The following is an 18505-nucleotide window of genomic DNA, read 5'->3' on the forward strand; positions in this document are numbered from 1 at the left end:
ATAGCTCACGTCTAGTTCCTTTCCCATCCTGACATCTAGGTTCTCTGTGATCTGCCCGTGGGCTTGAAGAATGGTGTGCCTGTGTGTGTGTGCATGTGTGTGCGTGGCTGTGCATGAGTGTGTCTGCACGCAGCAGCAGCAGCCCCCTTTCTGTTCCCCGAGGAGTTTTGTATTTGATTTCTCCTCCAGAGTCTTGGGGGCTCCACAGGAGAGATGGTGGAGGCAGGAAGAGCAGGAAAGGGATGAGGTTAGAAGCCTGGTCCCAGCTGGGGGCCTGCAGGCTCTGGCCTGCCCTGGGAGGCCCTCCCTGTACCTGCGGCTGCATCTGGGGCTGGAGGAGAAGCTAGGCGTCCTCCCGCTCCAGGAGCTGCCGCCTGTCCCCCTCCCGTGCCACATGAGGACTGTGTCTGGTCGATTCACATTGGAGGGTCTCTGAATGAGCTTTGTCCATTACAGGACCTGTATTCTTGTTCCTGGAACCTGGGAGTGGGTCAGAAGGGTGACTCACACCTGTAATCCTAGCACTTTGGGAGGCCGAGGCGGGCAGATCACCTGAGGTCAGGAGTTCAAGATCAACCTGGCCAATGTGGTGAAACCCTGTCTCTACTAAAAATACAAAAATTAGCTGGGCATGGTGGTGTGCATGCCTATAGTCCCAGATACTTGGGAGGCTGAGGTAGGAGAATCGCTTGAACCCAGGAGGCAGAAGTTGCAGTGCGCTGAGATCACGCCATTGCACTCCAGCTCCAGTCTGGGTGACAGAGCGAGATAGACAGAGAGAGAGAGAAGAAGGAGGAGGAGAAAAGAGGAGGAGAAGGAAGAAAGAAGAGAGGGGAGAAGAGGCGGGGGAGCAGAAGGGGCAGGGGAGGGGAGGGTCCTGCAAGGTCTGGGCTTAGGAGACCAAGTTCCCAGAGCCAGAGCCTCCAGGACACCTCCAGAGAATCTTGGAACCTCCGGGAGAACAGAGAGAGGCCAGCAATGAGATTTTCACTGCTGTCTGTGAGCCAGCAAAGTAAAGCAACTCCTGGAATTAGCTCGAGGTAGAGGGAACATTAGAACCTATGTACCTCCCCCTGCACTCCATGACCTCCAGTCCTGTGCCCAGTGTCACGTATGCCTGCCCATCCCCTTCACACCACCGAGTCCTCCCAGTTTCAGCTCAAACCCTGCCTCCCTGAAGTCCTTCTAGACCGGCCACTAGAACCCTTGGTGGCATCTTGACGGCCGTGGGTTCAGTGTCTGTTTGGAGACTTGCGGGGACACTGCCTCTGTCAACACGGTGGTTGGCAGTTCTTCTTTGCACAGCCACCTTCCTGGTCCCTCACCCATGTCCTGCGTGCACCAAGAACTGCCTGAGTCAGTGCTCCAGGCTCTGGCAAGGCCACACTCTGCCAGGGCTCAGCTCTCTTCCGGGAGCGAGACGCTTTTTCAGGGTGCTCATCCAATCTCTTTCATTTTATAGCAGACTCCCTGAAGTTGGACACAGTTCTGAGAGCTGCATTTTCTGAGCTTTTACTAAGCGCTTTTAAAAAATTGAGCTATAGGACCAGGCATGGTGCCTCACACCTGTCATCCCAGCACTTTAGGGGTGCGAGGATTGCTTGAGCCCAGGAGTTGCAGACCAATCTGGGCAACACAGTGAGACCCTGTCTCAAAAAATAAAATAAAATCGGCTGGACACGGTGGCTCATGCCTATAATCCCAGCACTTTGGGAGGCCAAGGTGGGTGGATCACCTGAGGTCAGGAGTTTGAGACCAGACTGGCCAACATGGCGAAAACCCATCTCTACTAAAATATAAAAATTAGCTGGGCATGGCCGGGCACGGTGGCTCACGCTTGTAATCCCAGCACTTTGGGAGGCCGAGGCGGGCGGATCACGAGGTCAGGAGATGGAGACCGCGGTGAAACCCCGTCTCTACTAAAAATACAAAAAAAATTAGCCGGGCGTGGTGGCGGGCGCCTGTAGTCCCAGCTACTCCGGAGGCTGAGGCAGGAGAATGGCGTGAACCCAGGAGGTGGAGCTTGCAGTGAGCCAAGTTCGCGCCGCTGCGCTCCAGCCTGGGTGACAGAGAGACTCTGTCTAAGATAAATAAATAATAAAAATAAAAAATAAAATCAAGCTGGGAGTGGTGGCTCATGCCTGTAATCCCAGCGCTTTGGGAGGCTGAGACCGGCTGATCACCTGAGGTCAGGAGTTCGAGATCAGCCTGGCCAAAGTGGTGAAACCCCATCTCTACTAAAAATAGAAAAATTAGGCCGAGCACAGTGGCTCACCCCTGTAATCCTAGCACTTTGGGAGGCCGAGGGGCGGATCATGAGTTCAGGAGATCGAGACCATCCTGGCTAACACAGTGAAACCCCAGACCCCGTCTCTACTAAAAAAATTAGCAGGGCGTGGTGGCAGGCGCCTGTAGTTTCAGCTACTCGGGAGGCTGAGCCAGGAGAATCCCTTGAACCTGGGAGGCGGAGGTTGCAGTGAGCTGAGATCACGCGTCTGCACTCCAGCCTAGGCGACAGAGTGAGACGCCATCTCAAGGATTAGAAAATAAAATCAAGATATAATTCACATACCATAAAATTCACCACTTTGAAGTGTACAGTCAGTGGTTTTTAGTGTATTCAGAGTCGTGCAACCATCACCAACATCTAATTCCAGAACATTTTCACCATCCCAAAAAGAAACCCTATACTCAAGAAGCAGCCACTCCCCATTCCTCTTTCCTCCCAGGCCCTGGCAATGCACCAGCCTGCTTTCTGCCTCTATGGATTTCCCTATTCTGGATATTTCAAATAAAGTTGTGGTCTCTTGTGATTGGCTTTTCACTTAATGTTTCAAGGTTCGTCTATATTATAGCATAGATCAGCACCTTGTTCCTTTTTTTTTTTGAGACGGAGTCTCGCTCTGTCACTCAGGCTGGAGTGCAATGGTGAAATCTCTGCTCATTGCAAGCTCTGCCTCCCGAGTTCAAGTGATACTTGTGCCTCAGCCTCTGGAGTAGCTGGGATTACAGGCGTGGACCACCACGTCCGGCTAATTTTTGCTCATTTTTAGTAGAGATGGGGTTTTGTCATGTTGGCCAGGCTGTTCTTCAACTCCTGGCTTTGTGATCAGCCCACCTCAGCCTCCCAAAGTGCTGGGATTACAGGGCAGCATGAGCCACCACCCCCGGCGTCTGTCTATCTGTCTATCTGTCTATCTATCTATCTATCTATCTAATCTATCTATCTATCATCTATCATCTGTCTATCTATTTTTGAGACAGAGTCTTCCTCTGTCCCCCAGGCTGAAGTGCAGTGGTACAATCTCATCTCACTGCAACCTCTGCCTCCTGGGTTCAAGTGATTCTCCTGCCTCAGCCTCCTGAGTAGCTGGGATTACAGGCGCCCGCCACTACCCCCAGCTGATTTTGTATTTTGAGTAGAGATGGGGTTTCACCATATTGCCCAGGCTGCTCTCCAACTCCTGGCCTCAAACAATCCGCCTGCCTCGGCCTCCCAAAGTGCTGTGATTACAGGCGTGAACCACCGTGCCCAGCTTTTTTTTTCTTTTGAGACAGAGTCCTGCTCTGTCACCTAGTTTGGAATGCAGTGGCACGATCTCTGCTTACTTCAACCTCCACCACCCAGGTTCAAGCGATTCTCCTGCCTCAGCCTCCCGAGTAGCTGGGACTACAGGCGTGCATCACCACGCCCAGCTAATTTTTGTATTTTTAGTAGAGACGGGGTTTCACCATATTGGCCGGGCTGGTGTCGAACTCCTGACCTCAGGTGATCCACTTGCCTTGGCCTCCCAAAGTGCTGGGATTACAGGTGTGAGCCACTGTGCCTGGCCTATTTTTTTATTAAAAAAAAAAAAAAAAAGAGTACAGATAAGGCACTCGCGCTGTGCCTGGTACCTCACCTCTCTGGTTGGTGCTTATGCATCCCTGAGGTGCCTGTGCAAAGGCAGGCGGACACCGAGGCCAATGGAGGGGGCAGCAGCCCTGCAACCTTCCCAGCCCCCAAGCAGCAGGAGGCTCATTTATCCATTTATCAGGGAAGCTTCCTGTGCCTTAGCTTTCCCAAGGTGGGGAAGGGTGAAGTCGAGGCCAGGCCCCTGCGGTTGGGACCCCCCAAGGGATCTCCCTGTCCTCCTCCTCGGTTCTCCAGGCCCCACTCTGCCACTGCCCCATCTCCCCACCTAGAGCTTCCTGCAGAGCCAGGCAGAGCCGGGTGCCTTCTCTGCTGGTTGCCTGGGCACCTGTGCCCCTTCTCTAGATCTGCAGCAGGGAACTGCTGCCCGGTGGCCTAAGGGCTTGGGCGCTGGCCATGACCATGGACACCCCCACCACCCTGCGAGGGTGCCATACCCCAGCCCGAGGCTGGAGGGCCAGCTGTACGGCGGGGCCGTGGAAGGGAGGACCAGGCAGCCTCCTGTGGCTCCTGCCAGGGAAACTCTCTCTGCTCACTGCTGCTCAGCCTTTCCCAGCCCTGCCCCTCTCGTCCTGCTTCTCACATTTCAGCTTCTGAGTTACTGGCACCACTGTCTGTTGCTGCTGCTGCTGCTGCTGCTGCTGCTTCTGCTGAAGCCGGCACCAGCCAGACATTAACCCCTGATGTGCTGGCGGCCGCAGCTGCACAGCAGGAAAGGGGCACCAGGGGCTCAAGCTCTGGCGGGCTTGAGGGAGGAGAGAGCAATCCCAGAGCTGGTCCCTTTGCTCCCCCTGTCCCCACTCCGCAATGCTTATTGCGCTTGCTTCTTCCCTGTCTGCACAGACTTGAAGCCAAAACCCTTTCTGACCCCTACGAGTTGCTCTTTCCTCTGACCATGTGGGTCTGACCATCAGCCCACAGGACGGGGCTACATTTCACCTGGTAGCTGACCTTGTCGTTTCATGCATGGCCATGTTTTCTCCCTCTGTATGCCTTGTCATGCCCAGCGGGACCCTCCTCTTGTACCCGGCCTTACCTGGTCAGGACTGGGCCACCAGGACCAGGTAAGCTCTGGAGTTTTGAGGCCAACAGGAAGCCATTCTCCAGGGCAGCCACGGGGGGTCTGGAGGAGCCTGAAAGAAGTGCAGGCCCTGGTAGTGGCTGGCTGTGACGGCATGATCAGAGGACTCAGGACACCGTGGTGAGGATGAAACTAGGAGTGCAGGTGGGGCGCGGTGGCTCATGCCGGTAATCCCAGCACTTGGGGAGGCCGAGGCAGGCAGATCACCTGAGGTTCGGACTTCAAGACCAGCCTGGCCAACATAGTTAAACTCTGTCTCTACAAAAATACAAAAGTTAGCAGGGCATGGTGGCTGGCGCCTATAATCCCAGCTACTTGGGAAGCTGAGGTGGGAGAATTGCTTGAGCCTGGAAGGCTGCGGTTGCAGTGAGCCAAGACTGCAGCATTTCATTCCAACCTGGGTGACAGAGTGAGGCTCTATCTCAAAAAAAAAAAAAAAAAAAAAAAAAAAGAAAGAAGGAAGGAGGGAAGGAAAGAAAACTAAAGGAAGGAAAAAAAAAAAAAAGAAAGAAAACTAGGAGGCTGGGCGCAGTGGCTCACGCCTGTAATCCCAGCACTTTGGGAGGCCGAGGCAGGTGGATCACGAGGTCAGATCAAGACCATCCTGGCCAACACGGTGAAACCCTGTCTCTAATAAAAATACAAAAAAAAAAAAAAAAAAAAAGAAAATTAGCCAGGCATGGTGGCAGGTGCCTGTAGTCCCAGCTACTCGGGAGGCTGAGGCAGGAGAATATCGTGAACCCAGGAGATGGAGCTTGCAGTGAGCCGACAGAGCGAGACTCCGTCTCAAAAAAAAAAAGAAAAAAACTAGGAGTGCGAAGAAAGCCCCCACAGCAGCACTGGCCTGCACTGGCGATGGTCCATGGCTCCCGCCCCCGGACCCACACTGGGGCTTGGAGCCTGCCCCTCCCCAGGGAGAGCTGGCCCTATTTCCCGGTTGCCTCTCCAACCTGGAAACTCACCCAGCTTTGGTTTTCATGAGAGCAGGCCTCCAACCCTCCTCTGGCCTGGTCAGCCCAAGCCTTCCCTTTTCCAGTCTCAAGTGGAACTTGACATTCCACCTTCTGTCCCCAACCTCTGTCCACTCCATGTGAAGAGAGCCAGTCACCCAGAGGGACACTGGAGATGGCACCTCCCAGGTGTCCTCGTCCCACATCTCTCTGCTTCCTGCCTTTCTCCTGATCCCCAAATGCAACTTCCTGGTTTCTTTCTTTCTTTCTTTCTTTTTTTTTTGAGATGGAGTCTTGCTCTGTCAGAGGCTGGAGTGCAGTGGTGCAGTCCTGGCTCGCTGCAACCTCCACCTCCCGGGTTCAAGGGATACTCCTGCCTCAGCCTCCTGAGTAATTGGGACCTACAGGAGTGTGCCACCACACCTGGCTAATTTTTGTATTTTTAGTAGAAATGAGGTTTCACCGTGTTGGTAAGGCTGGTCTCAAACTCCTGCATTCAAGTGATCTGCCCACCTCAGCCTCCCAAAGTGCTGAGATTACAGGCGTGAGCCACCATGCCCGGCTGTTTGTTTTTTTCAAGAGTCTCACTTGGTTGCCCTGGCTGGAGTGCAGTGACATGATCATGGCTCCCTGCAGCCTCAACCTCTTGGCCTCAAGTGATCCTACCTCCTCAGCCTCCCAAGTAGCTGAGCCAGGTGCACCACCAACACACCCAGTTAATTTTTAAATTTTTGTAGAGATGGAGTCTTGCTATGTTGTCCAGGCTGGTCTCAAACTCCTGGGCTCAAGTGATCCTCCTACCTCAGTCTCCTGAAGTGCTGGGGTTACAAGTGTGAGCCACGGCCCCTAGCTCCCCTTGATTTCTTGTGGGCCTCCTTTGACCCTCCACTCTCTCTGGCCACACTGCCTTGGTTCCTTGGCTGGCTCTTTTCTCTCTCTCTCTCTCTCCTTTGTTTTTTCTTCTTTTTTTTTGAGACGGGGTCTCGCCCTGTTGCCCAGGCTGGAGTACAGTGGCGCGATCTCGGCTCACTGCAAGCTCCACCTCCTGGGTTCACGCCTTCTCCTGCCTCAGCCTCCTGAGTAGCTGGGACTACAGGCGCCCACCACCACGGCTAATTTTTTGTATTTTTAGTAGAGATGGGGGTTTCACCATGTAGCGAGGATGGTCTCGATCTCCTGACCTCGTGATCCGCCCACCTCAGCCTCCCAAAGTGCTGGAATTACAGGTGTGAGTCACCATGTCGGGACTCTTTCTTTCTTTCAATCTTTCTTTATTTTTTTTTTATTTTTTTTTTATTTTTGACATAGTCTCACTCTGTCGCCCATGCTGCAGTGCAGTGGCACGATCTCGACTCACTGCAATCTCTGCCTCCTGGGTTCAAGCGACTCTCCTGCCTCAGCCTTCCGAGTAGCTCAGATTACAGAGGTATGCCACCACGCTCAGCTAATTTTTGTATTTTTAGCAGAGACAGGGTTTCGCTATGTTGGCCAGGCTGATCTCGAACTCCTGACCTCAGTTGATCCACCTGCCTCAGCCTCCCAAATGCTGAGATTACAGGTGTGAGCCACCATGCCTGGCCTGATTTACTCTCATTTTCTATTAACCGTAGGCCTCCTGGTGAGAAGGCCCCAGGCTGGGTGTCAGGGGTCTTAGATCTGATCTCATGGTTACAGCTAATTCTTTGAGGGTCTTCAGAAGTGTCCGTCCTCCATGTCAACAGGCCTCAGGCTCTTGCTGTGCTTGATGAAATTATTATAACTGCCCCATGGCCTCACAGTCAATTGATAAAGCAGTTTGATGGCCATTTCTGTGTAAAGCAGCAACAGTCCAGCCAGCATGGCTGTGAATTGAATGTTTCTAGAGGGGGTGCACTCTGTTGGAGGCCTGGCCACCTGGTTCCCCCTTGCTGACACTGAGAAGCGGAGAGGCACTTCCCTAGGGGAAAAGTCCCTAAAGGGAGCTGAAATCCCCTTAGAGTGTGGGAGGAGGAAGAGAAATTTTGTGCTGAAAAGGACAGGGCAGGTGAGCTGATGGAGGGGAGACAGAGAGGCAGAAGGAGAAGGAGAGGGAGAGGGCTGGCAGGAGCCCATAGCTGGGGCCAGAGAGAGAGGGTGCAGGGGACTCCAGCCACCTCAAATAGGGTTGCAGCCAACCCTGTTTTTGTGTGTTTGTGTGTGTATCTGTTTGTTTGTTTTTGAGACAAGGTCTCCCTGGGTCACCAAGGCTGGAATGCAGTGGTGCAATCATGACTCACTCCAACCTTAACATCCTGGGATCAAGTGATCCTGTCACCTCGGCTTCCTAAGTAGTTGGGACCACAGCATGCGCCACTAGGCCCAGCTAATTTTTTTTTTTTTTTTTTTGAGATGGAGTTTCGCTCTTGTTGCCCAAGCTGGAGTGCAATGGCGCGATCTCAGCTCACTGCAACCTCCACCTCCTAGGTTCAAGCAATTCTCCTGCCTCAGCCTCTCGAGTAGCTGAGATTACAGGCATGCGCCACCATGCCCGGTTAATTTTTTTAGTAGAGACGGGATTTTACCATGTTAGCCAGGCTGGTCTCGAACTCCTGACCTCAGGTGATCCACCCACCTTGCCCTCCCAAAGTGTTGGGATTAGAGGCATGAGCCACCATGCCGGCCTTTTTTTTTTTTTTTTTTTGGTGGAGTTTCTCTCTGTCGCCCAGGCTGGAGTGCAGTGGCATGATCTCAGCTCACTACAGGCTCTGTCTCCCGGGCCCAAGCAATTCTCATGCGTCAGCCTCGCGAGGAGCTGGAAATACAGGTGCCCACCACCATGCCCGACTAATTTTTGTATTTTTAGTAGAGATGGGGTTTCGCCATGTTGGCCAGGCTGGTCTCAAACTCCTGACCTCAAGTGATCCGCCTACCTCGGCCTCCCAAAGTGCTGGGATTGCAGGAGTGAGCCACTGTGCCCAGCCAACTAAAAAAAAAAAAATTTTTTTTTTTTTTGAGACGAAATTTCGCTGTTGTTGCCCAGGCTGGAGTGCAATGGCATGCTCTTGACTCACCGCAACCTCTGCCTCCCGGGTTCAGGTGATTCTTCTGCCTCAGTCTCCCAAATAGCTGGGATTACCGGCATGCGCCACCACGCCTGGCTAATTTTGTGTTTTTAGTAGAGACGGGGTTTCACCATGTTGGTCAGGCTGGTGTCAAACTCCCGACCTTGGGTGATCTGCCCGCCTTGGCCTCCCAAAGTGCTGAGATTACAGGCGTGAGCCACCACACCTTAAACTTTTTTTGTAGAGATGGGGCTTGCTATGTTGCCCAGGCTGGTCTTGAACTCGTAGGCTCAAGTGATCCTCCTGCCTCAGCCTCATGAGTAGCTGGGACTACAAGTGCACACCATCATGCCTAGCTAATTTTTTTTTTTTTTTTTGAGACGGATCCTCACTCTGTCACCCAGGCTGGAGTACAGTGGCACAATCTCAGCTCACTGCAACCTCCACCTCCCGGGTTCAAGTGATTCTCCTGCCTCAGCCTCCTGAGTAGCTGGGATTACAGGTGCCCACCACCACGCCCAGCAAAGTTTTGTATTTTTAGTAGAAATGGGGTTTCATCATGTTGTCCAGGCTGGCCTCGAACTTCTGACCTCAAATGATCCACCTGCCTTGGCGTCCCAAAGTGTTGGGATTACAGGCATGAGCCACCGTGCACGGCTAATTTTTTTTAAAGATGAAATCTTGCTATGTTGCTATGTCCCCTGGCTGGTTTGGAACTCCTGAGCTCAAATGGTCCTCCCGTCTGGCCTCCCAGAGGGCTGGGATCCCAGGTGTGAGCCACCGGGAACCAGCCGCATTTTCAGTGCTTACTCATGGCCAAGGTGAATGAGATCCGGCTGAGGAGGAGGAGGCGGGCATCACAGGTCTCCCTAGACAAGCCAGGCACCATAGGGATCTGCAGGGCCTCGGGACTGTGGGGGGCTGCGGACAGCCCCTTCACCCCAACACCTGCCTGGGGCTCCCCCACCGTGTTCCCGCTCGGCGTCCACAAAGCAGCGCGTGTGCCGGACGCCCCCTACTGGTTGGGGGAGCCCCAGCCCTGTGAGCCTAGAGATCTCCCCCTGACTTGGGGAGAAGAGGGCCAGAGGACTGGAATGGGCTTTGCTCCAAACCCCAACAGGGGCATCTGACCCCCGTTCCACCTTCCTGGGAGCATCCAGGATCCTTTCCCAGGCAGGGACTTTCTGCTTCTCAACCTGGCTCCAACGACTGGTATCCCTGCCCCAGCCACCACCCCAAGGAGGCTATGGTTCCCCATATGCACGGGAGTATATACCAGGGCCGGAAAGGTCGGGAGGTGCGTCCCCCTGCTCCTAGCAAATTTCTATAGAGGAACAAGCCTCGTTCAGACTGAGGACATAGATTCCTGCCTGGGTTCCATCTCCAATTCTCTGTATGTTCTCAGGAAATTCTCCTCCCTTACTCTATCCTACCTTCAAACCCCCCATCTGGGGCAGCAGAATTTTCCTGTGACCCCCAATGCCCTTTGCCCTGGGGTAACCCCCTCTTGATGAGTGTGGGCAAAACCTACAAATATATCACTTCTGTGGTTAAGATGTATGACGTGGTATGGTTGATCTTGAGACAGAGAGATTATCAGTGATTCTGACCTAATCACGTGCACTCTTAAAAAGCAGAGTTGGCCAGGCACAGTGGCTCACGCCTGTAATCCCAGCACCTTGGGAAGCTGAGGCTGGAAGATCGCTTGAGTCCATGAGTTTGAGACAAGCCTGGGCAACATAGGAAGACCCTATCTCTACAAAAAAATTAAGAAAATTAACACATGTAGGCCGGGCGCGGTGGCTCACGCCTGTAATCCCAGCACTTTGGGAGGCTGAGGCAGGCGGATCACCTGAGGTTGGGAGTTCGAGACCAGCCTGACTAATACGGAGAAACCCTGTCTCTACTAAAAATACAAAATTAACTGGGTGCAGGCTGGGCGCTGTGGCTCACGCCTGTCGTCTCAGGACTTTGGGAGGCTGAGGTGTGCGGATCACCAGAGGTCAGGAGTTCAAGACCAGCCTGGCCAACATGGTGAAACCCGTGTCTACTAAAATGTACAAAAAACTAGCCAGCCATGGTGGTGCATGCGTGTAATCCCAGCTATTCAGGAGGCTGAGGCAGGAGAATCACTTGAACCAGGGAGGTAGAGATTGCAGTGAGCCGAGATTGCACCATTGCATTCCAGCCTGGGCGACAAGAGCGAAGCTCTGTCTCAAAAAAAAAAAAAAAAAAAAAAAAAGGCTGAATAATATTAGGCCAGGCGCGGTAGCTCACGACTGTAATCCCATCACTTTGGGAGGCTGAGGCAGGTGGATCACGAGGTCAGGAGATTGAGACCAGCCTGGCTAACACAGTGAAACGCTGTCTCTAGGTGGGCACGGTGGCTCACACCTGTAATCCCAGCACTTTGGGAGGCCGAGGCAGGCAGATCACGAGGTCAGGAGATCGAGATCATCCTGGCTAACATAGTGAAACCTCGTCTCTACTAAAAAATACAAAAAATTAGCTGGGCGTGGTGGCGGGCGACTGTAGTCCCAGCTACTTGCGAGGCTGAGGCAGGAGAATGGCGTGAGCTTGGGAGGCGGAGCTTGCAGTGAGCCGAGATTGCACCACTGCACTCCAGCCTGGGCGACAGAGCGAGACTCTGTGTCAAAAAAAAAAAGAGAAAATTCTAGAAACAGCGTGTGTACTAAAAATACAAAAAAGCCAGGCGTGGTGGCAGAGGCTGAGGTGGGAGGATCGCTTGAGCCCAGGAAGTTTTGTTTGTTTGTTTTGTTTTTAGAAGGAGTCTCGTTCTGGAATGCAGTGGCACGATCTCAGCTCACTGCAACCTCCGCCTCCTGGATTCAAGTGATTCTTCTACCTCAGCCTCCCGAGTAGCTGAGACTACAGCCGTGTGCCACCTCCCCTGGCGAATTTTTGTAATTTTTTAGTAGAGACGGGGTTTCACCGTGTTGCCCATGCTGATCTTGAACTCTTGACCTCAAGTGATCCGACCCCCTCTACCTACCAAAGTGTTGGGATTACAGGTGTGAGCCACTGCACCCGACTTGAGCCCAGGAAGTTGACACTGCAGTGAGCCATGATTGCACCACTGCGATCAAACCCCATCCCCCGAAAAAAAACCCCAAAAACCTAAGTGTAAAAATGAGAATAACCTATCCTCACCTCTGCAGCAGCCACCTTTGCCGACAGCGCTTCCTCCTGGCTGCAGTTCTTATGATTTCCCATCTCCAACCAGTAGCTCCCAACCAGCCTGGGAAGGGGTTGGGGGTAGCCTTTGTCCTGAGAAGTGCTGTGCTGATGGCATGGTCAGAGCAGCTGACACCCCTGAGCCAGTGAGGAAAGAGCCAAGGGAAGGAACCCTGAACCCTCTGCTCTAAGGAATCCCTCATGCTTGGTTTCTGGGGCTTCCCGGACTTGTGGCCATCTTTAGGCTTAGTTAATAAAGTTGCTTTTTTTTTTTTTTTTTTTTTTTTGTTGAGATGGAGTCTCGCTTTGTCACCCAGTCACCCAGGCTGGAATGCAGTGGCATGATCTCGGCTCACTGCAACCTCCGCCTCCCGGGTTCAAACGATTCTCCTGCCTCAGCCTCCCAAGTAGCTGGGACTACAGGCGTGTGTCACCATACCCGGCTAATTTTTGTATTTTTAGTAGAAACGGGGTTTCACCATGTTGGCCAGGCTGGTCTCAAACTCCTGACCTCAGGTGATCCACCCGCCTCAGCCTCTCAAAGTGCTGGGATTACCGGCATGAGCCACCATGCCCAGCCAAGGTTGCTTTTTTTTTTTTTTTTAAGAGTCGTAGTCTCTGGCTGGGTGCAGTGGCTCAGGCCTGTAATCGCAGCATTTTGGGAGGCCAAGGCAGGAGGATTGCTTGAGCTCAGGAGTTCTAGACCAACCTGGGCAACAAAGTCAGACTCCCATCTCTACAAAAAACTAGCCGAGTTTAGTGGCACATGCCGGTAGTCCTGGCCCTTAGGGAAGCTGAAGCAGGAGAACTGCTCGAGCTCAAGTGGTTGAGGCTGCAGTGAGCTGTGTTCACACCACTGCACTCCAGCCTGGGTGTAAGAGCGAGATCCTATTAAAAAAAAAAAAAAGAGTGGGAGATTTGCTCTACTGCCCAGGCTTCAGGATGAAGTACAGTGGCGTGATTATGGCTCACCACAACCTCAAAACACTGGCCTTAAGCAGTCCTCCTGCCTTGACCTCCCAAAGTGTTAGGATTACAGGCCTGAGCCACCAACCCTGGCGGAAGATGCTTTTTTTTTTTTTTTGAGACTGAGTCTTGCTCTATAGCCCAGGCTGGAGTGCCGTGGCCTTGGCTCACTGCAACCTCCGCCTCCCAGGTTCAAGCGATTCTCCTGCCTCAGCCTCCTGAATAGCTGGGATTACAGGCGCCCACCACCATGCCGGGCTAATTTTTGTGTTTTTAGTAGAGACGGGGTTTCTGCATGTTGGTCAGGCTGGTCTTGAACTCCTGACCTCAGGTGATCTACCTGCCTCAGCCTTCCAAAGTGTTGGGATTACAGGTGTGAGCCACCGTGCCCGGCCTAAAGATGCTTTTTAATAATAGCTTTATTGAGAGATAATTCACATACTATACAATTCACCCATTAAAGTGTATATTTAAGTGTTTTTTTAATGTATTCACAGAGTTGTGCAATCATCACCACCATCAATTTTAGAACATTTTCAGTACCCCAGAGAGAAATCCCACACCTGTTAGCAGTCACTCCCCATTCCCCAGTCCCCAGCCCCAGCCAACCACTAGTTTACTTTCTGTCTTTAAAGATTTCCCCATTGTGGACACTTCGTAAAGTGGAATTACGCAATATGTGGCCTTTTGTGTCTGGCTTCTTTCACTTAGCAGAAGGCTTTCCAGGTCCACCCATGCGGTAGCATGTGTCAGTGCTTCATTCCTTTTTACGGCTGAGTAATATTCCATTGTGCGGATAGTCTACTTTTTTTTTTTTTTTTTTTTTTGAGACAGATTCTCGCTCTGTTGTCTGGCTGGAGTGCGGTGGCGCGATCTCAGCTCACTGCAACCTCCGCCTCCCGGGTTCGAGCGATTCTCCTGCTTCGACCTTCCAAGTAGCTGGGACTACAGGCACACACCACCACGCCCAGCTAATTTTTGTATTTGTAGTAGAGACAGGGTTTTACCATGTTGGCCAGGCTGGTCTCAATCTCGACCTTATGATCCGCCAGCCTCGGCCTCCCCAAGTACTAGAATTACAGGCGTGAGTGACCATGCCCAGCCATAGACCACATTTTGTGTATCTATTCAATAATGCGTTTTTTTTTTTTTTTTTGAGACAGGGTCTCGCTCTGTTGCCCAGGCTGGAGTGCAGTGGCACCATCACAGCTTACTACAGCCCCGACCTCCCATGCTCAAGTGATTCTCCTGCCTCAGTCTATCTAGTAGCTGGGACTATAAACCAAGCATGCACCACCATGCTCAGATAATTTTTTTATTTTTTGCATTTATTTATTTATTTATTTATTTATTTTTTTTTGAGACGGAGTCTTGCTCTGTCACCCAGGCTGGAATGCAATGGCACAATCTCTGCTCACTGCAAGCTCCGCCTCCCAGGTTCACGCCATTCTCCTGCCTCAGCCTTCCGAGTAGCTGGGACTACAAGCGCCTGCTACCATGCCCGCGTAATTTTTTGCATTTTTAGTAGAGACGGGGTTTCACCATGTTAGCCGGGATGGTTTCGATCTCTGGACCTTGTGATCCGCTCGCCTCAGCCTCCCAAAACACTGGGATTACAGGCGTGAGCCACCGCATCCAGCTTGCATTTATTTGTTTATTCTTTTTTTGAGAGGGAGTCTCAGTCTGTCGCCCAGGCTGGAGTGCAATGGCGCGATCTCGGCTCACTACAACCTCCGTCTCCCAGATTCAATCAATTCTCCTGCCTCAGCCTCCGGAGTAGCTGGGATTACAGGTGTGCACCACCCCGCCCGACTAATTTTTGTATTTTTAGTAGAGATGAAGTTTCACCAGTTGGCCAGGCTGGTCTCGAACTCCTGACCTCAGGTGATCCACCTGCCTCGGCCTCCCAGAGTGCTGGGATTACAAGCATGAGCCACTGCCCCTGGCCTTCCCTTTTTTTTTTTTTTTTTTAATTATTTTATTTTGTTTTGAAGTATTTCACTCTGTTGCCCAGGCTGGCTTTGCAATCCTGGATCAGGGGATTTTTCTGTCTCAGCCTCTGGAGTAGCTGAAATTACAGGTGTGTGCCACCACACTCCGCTGATTACTTTTTTTACAGAGACCCACCTTTTATTTGTATTTATTTACTTATTGATTTGAGACATGGTCTTGCTCTGTCGCTCAGGTTGAAGTGCAGTGGCGTGATCACGACTCACTGCAGCCTTAACTCCTAGGCTCAAGCAACCCTCCCGCCTCAGCCTTCTGAGTAGCCGGGACTTCAGACATAAGCCACTGTGACCAGCCAAGAGACCCACCTTTTATAGGGTAAGTGGTTTGTTTACCAATTTTCACTGCCTCACCACATGAGGGTGTTTCGAGTGGGAAGCAGGTGCACCCTGTGTGAACAGCAAAGCCCAGCGCATGCCTGCTGCCTCCCACCTGCTGCCAGGTAGAGCTGGGAAGGGGAAAGGCTGAGCCCCACCTCCATCCTTCCCTGCATATCAGGAAATCTTGTCATTCTCCAAGGTCAGCTCAGACGCTTCTGGCCACTGCCGCCCATGGCATCTTAGTGCCAGGGATGACGGCAACCAACACTCATTGATGCCGTGACATGCCAGGCTGTCACCGGCTTTTCACAACAGCCCTGCCAGGGAGATGCTGTGTGGCTTTCATTTTGCACATGAGAGAGCAGAGTCAGGTTAGTAGGGTTGGGGTTCAGGCAGGACCTGGATTCTGTACCACACTTCGTGGCTGCTAGTGGTTTCTGGAAGTCTGTTGTCTGAAGAGCAGGGAGTGTGTGTAGACAGACAGGTCTGAGGGCTGTGCCGTGGGCATGTCCTAGATGCAAAGCAAAAAAAAGAATTTCAAGAAGGTCAGATGCAGTGAAGACAGAAAACGGAGACCCAGATGTAGCGTCCTGGAGGTCCTCGTGACTTTGAAAAGAGGAGGGTTTGTGCGTGTGTGTGTTTTACTTTTTATTTATTTATTTACTTTTGAGACAGAGTCTCACGGTCGCCCAGGCTGGAGTGCAGTGGTGCGATCTAGGCTCAGGTGCGATCTGTTGCCCACGTTCAAGCGACTCTCCTACCTCAGCCTCCTGAGTAGCTGGGATTACAGGTGCCTGCCCTTGCGCCTGGCTAATTTTTGTAGTTTTAGCAGAGACGAGGGTTTCACCACCTTGGCCAGTCTGGTTTTGAACTCCTGACGTCGTGATCCACCTGCCTTGGCCTCCCCAAGTGCTGGGACTACAGGTGTGAGCCACCGCGGCCGGCCATATGTGTTTTATTTTTGAGACAGGGTCTCACTCTGCCATCTAGGGTGGAGTGCAGTGGTGCACTCTTGGCTCAATGCAGCCTCAACCTCTTAGACTCAAGTGATCCTCCCTCCTCAGCCTCCAGAGTAGTAGCTGGGACCAAAGATGTGCATCACCACACCTGGCTAATATTTTAATTATTTCTAAAGATGAAGTCTTGCTATGTTGCCCAGGCTGGTCTGGAACTCCTGGGCTCAAGCCATCCTCCTGCCTCCTGCCTCCTGCCTCCTGCCTTGGCCTCCCAAAGTGCTAGGATTACAGAAGTGAGTCACTGCTCCCATGCAGTCATAGGGGTGTGATGGAGTGAGCAGGAGGGAAGGGGAGAGAGTGAGTGTGAGCATCCATTTCAAGGAGTTTTGCTGTTAGACACCAGAGCTGGGCTGGGCGTGGTGGCACATACCTGTAGTCCCAGCTACAAAGGAGGCTGAGGCGGGAGAATGGCTTGAACCTGGGAGGTGGAGGTTGCAGTGAGTGGAGATCATGCCATTGCACTCCAGCTTGGGTGACAGACGGAGACTCTGTCTCAAAACCAAAAAAAGAGAGCAGAGCTAAGGGGATCTAGGGTGGGTTGGTTGGTTTGAAAGGAGAATAGTAACAGCTTGTTCTCAGTAATGGGTATGATCCAAAAGACGGCGTGCACTGAAGACAAAGGAGAGAGGACAGTTTCTGGTGTGATGTCTTTGAGTCGTGCAAGTAGAAGGGTCTTCTGTGCATGAACAGCATGGACGCTTATCCAGAGACACTGGCCGATGGCAGTTCCCAGACACAGAGAGGGAGGCAGCGGTGGGCATGGCAGCCTGTGGAAGGTCTCTTCTAATTGCTTCCATTTCCCTCAGAGAAACGGGAAGTGAGCTCAAGCAAGGAGGAGGTGCTAGAGGGCTTGAGGGGAGAGGAGAAGAAAGGGCAGGAAGAAGGGGCCAGGGCAACAGGATACGGTCACAGCAGCCCCCAGACCCACTTGAGGGTATGGATCAGGCACTTAAAAATAAGAGCAGTGGCAGGCTGGGCGCAGTGGCTCGTGCCTGTAATCCCAGCACTTTGGGAGGCCAAGGAGGGCGGATCACCAGAGTTCGAGGCCAGGCTGACCAACATGAAGAAACCCCATCTCTACTAAAAATACAAAATTAGCTGGGCATGGTGGTGGGCACGTGTAATCCCAGCTACTTGGGAGGCTGAGGTAGGAGAATCACTTGAACCCAGGAGGCGGAGGTTGTGGTGAGCTGAGATTGTGCCATTGTACTCTAGCCTGGGCAACAAGAGCAAAGCTCTGTCTCAAAAAAAGGACCTGGTGCAGGCCGGGCACGGTGGCTCACGCCTGTAATCCCAGCACTTTGGGAGGCTGAGATGGGTGGATCACAAGGTCAGGAGATCGAGACCATCCTGGCTAACACGGTGAAACCCTGTCTGTACTAAAAATACAAAAAATTAGCCGGGCGTGGTGGCTGGCACCCCTGTAGTCCCAGCTACTCGGGAGGCTGAGGCAGGAGAATGGCGTGAACCCAGGAGGCGGAGCTTGCAGTGAGCAGAGATAGCACCACTGCAGTCTGGCCTCGGTGAAACAGCGAGACTCCGTTTCAAAAAAAAAAGGACCTGGTGCAGTGGCTCACGCCTGTAATCCCAGTGCTTTGGGAGGCTGAGGCATGAGGATCGCTTGAGCCCAGGAGGCTACAATAAGCTGTGCACCACTGCATTCCAGCCTGAGTGAGAGTGAGACCCTGTCTCAAAAAAAAAAAAAAAAAAAAAAAATCCCAAAACCCACCACCTAGCAGGTGCCTTTGACTTTGACAACGTCCCTAATACAACTGTCGCTGACTGGAGGGAAAAAATAAAAACAAACCAATCAGCAAGGTTGTGGGATTTCCTCTTTCTAGCCATATTTGGCTGTTTCTTTCAGGTAGGGAGAGGGGAAGAGCAGGCAATGTGAGATGAACTGGGTCACAGCTGCAGGATTTAGCAGGGTCAATGGGGTCAGCCGACTATGGCCCACTGCATTTTTTTGTTTGTTTGTTTTCAGAGGGAGTTTTACTCTTGTCACCCAGGCTAGAGTGCAGTGGTGTGATCTCGGCT

Source organism: Nomascus leucogenys, chromosome 18 (assembly GCF_006542625.1).
Source record: "Nomascus leucogenys isolate Asia chromosome 18, Asia_NLE_v1, whole genome shotgun sequence".
Classification (NCBI taxonomy): Eukaryota; Metazoa; Chordata; class Mammalia; order Primates; family Hylobatidae; genus Nomascus; species Nomascus leucogenys.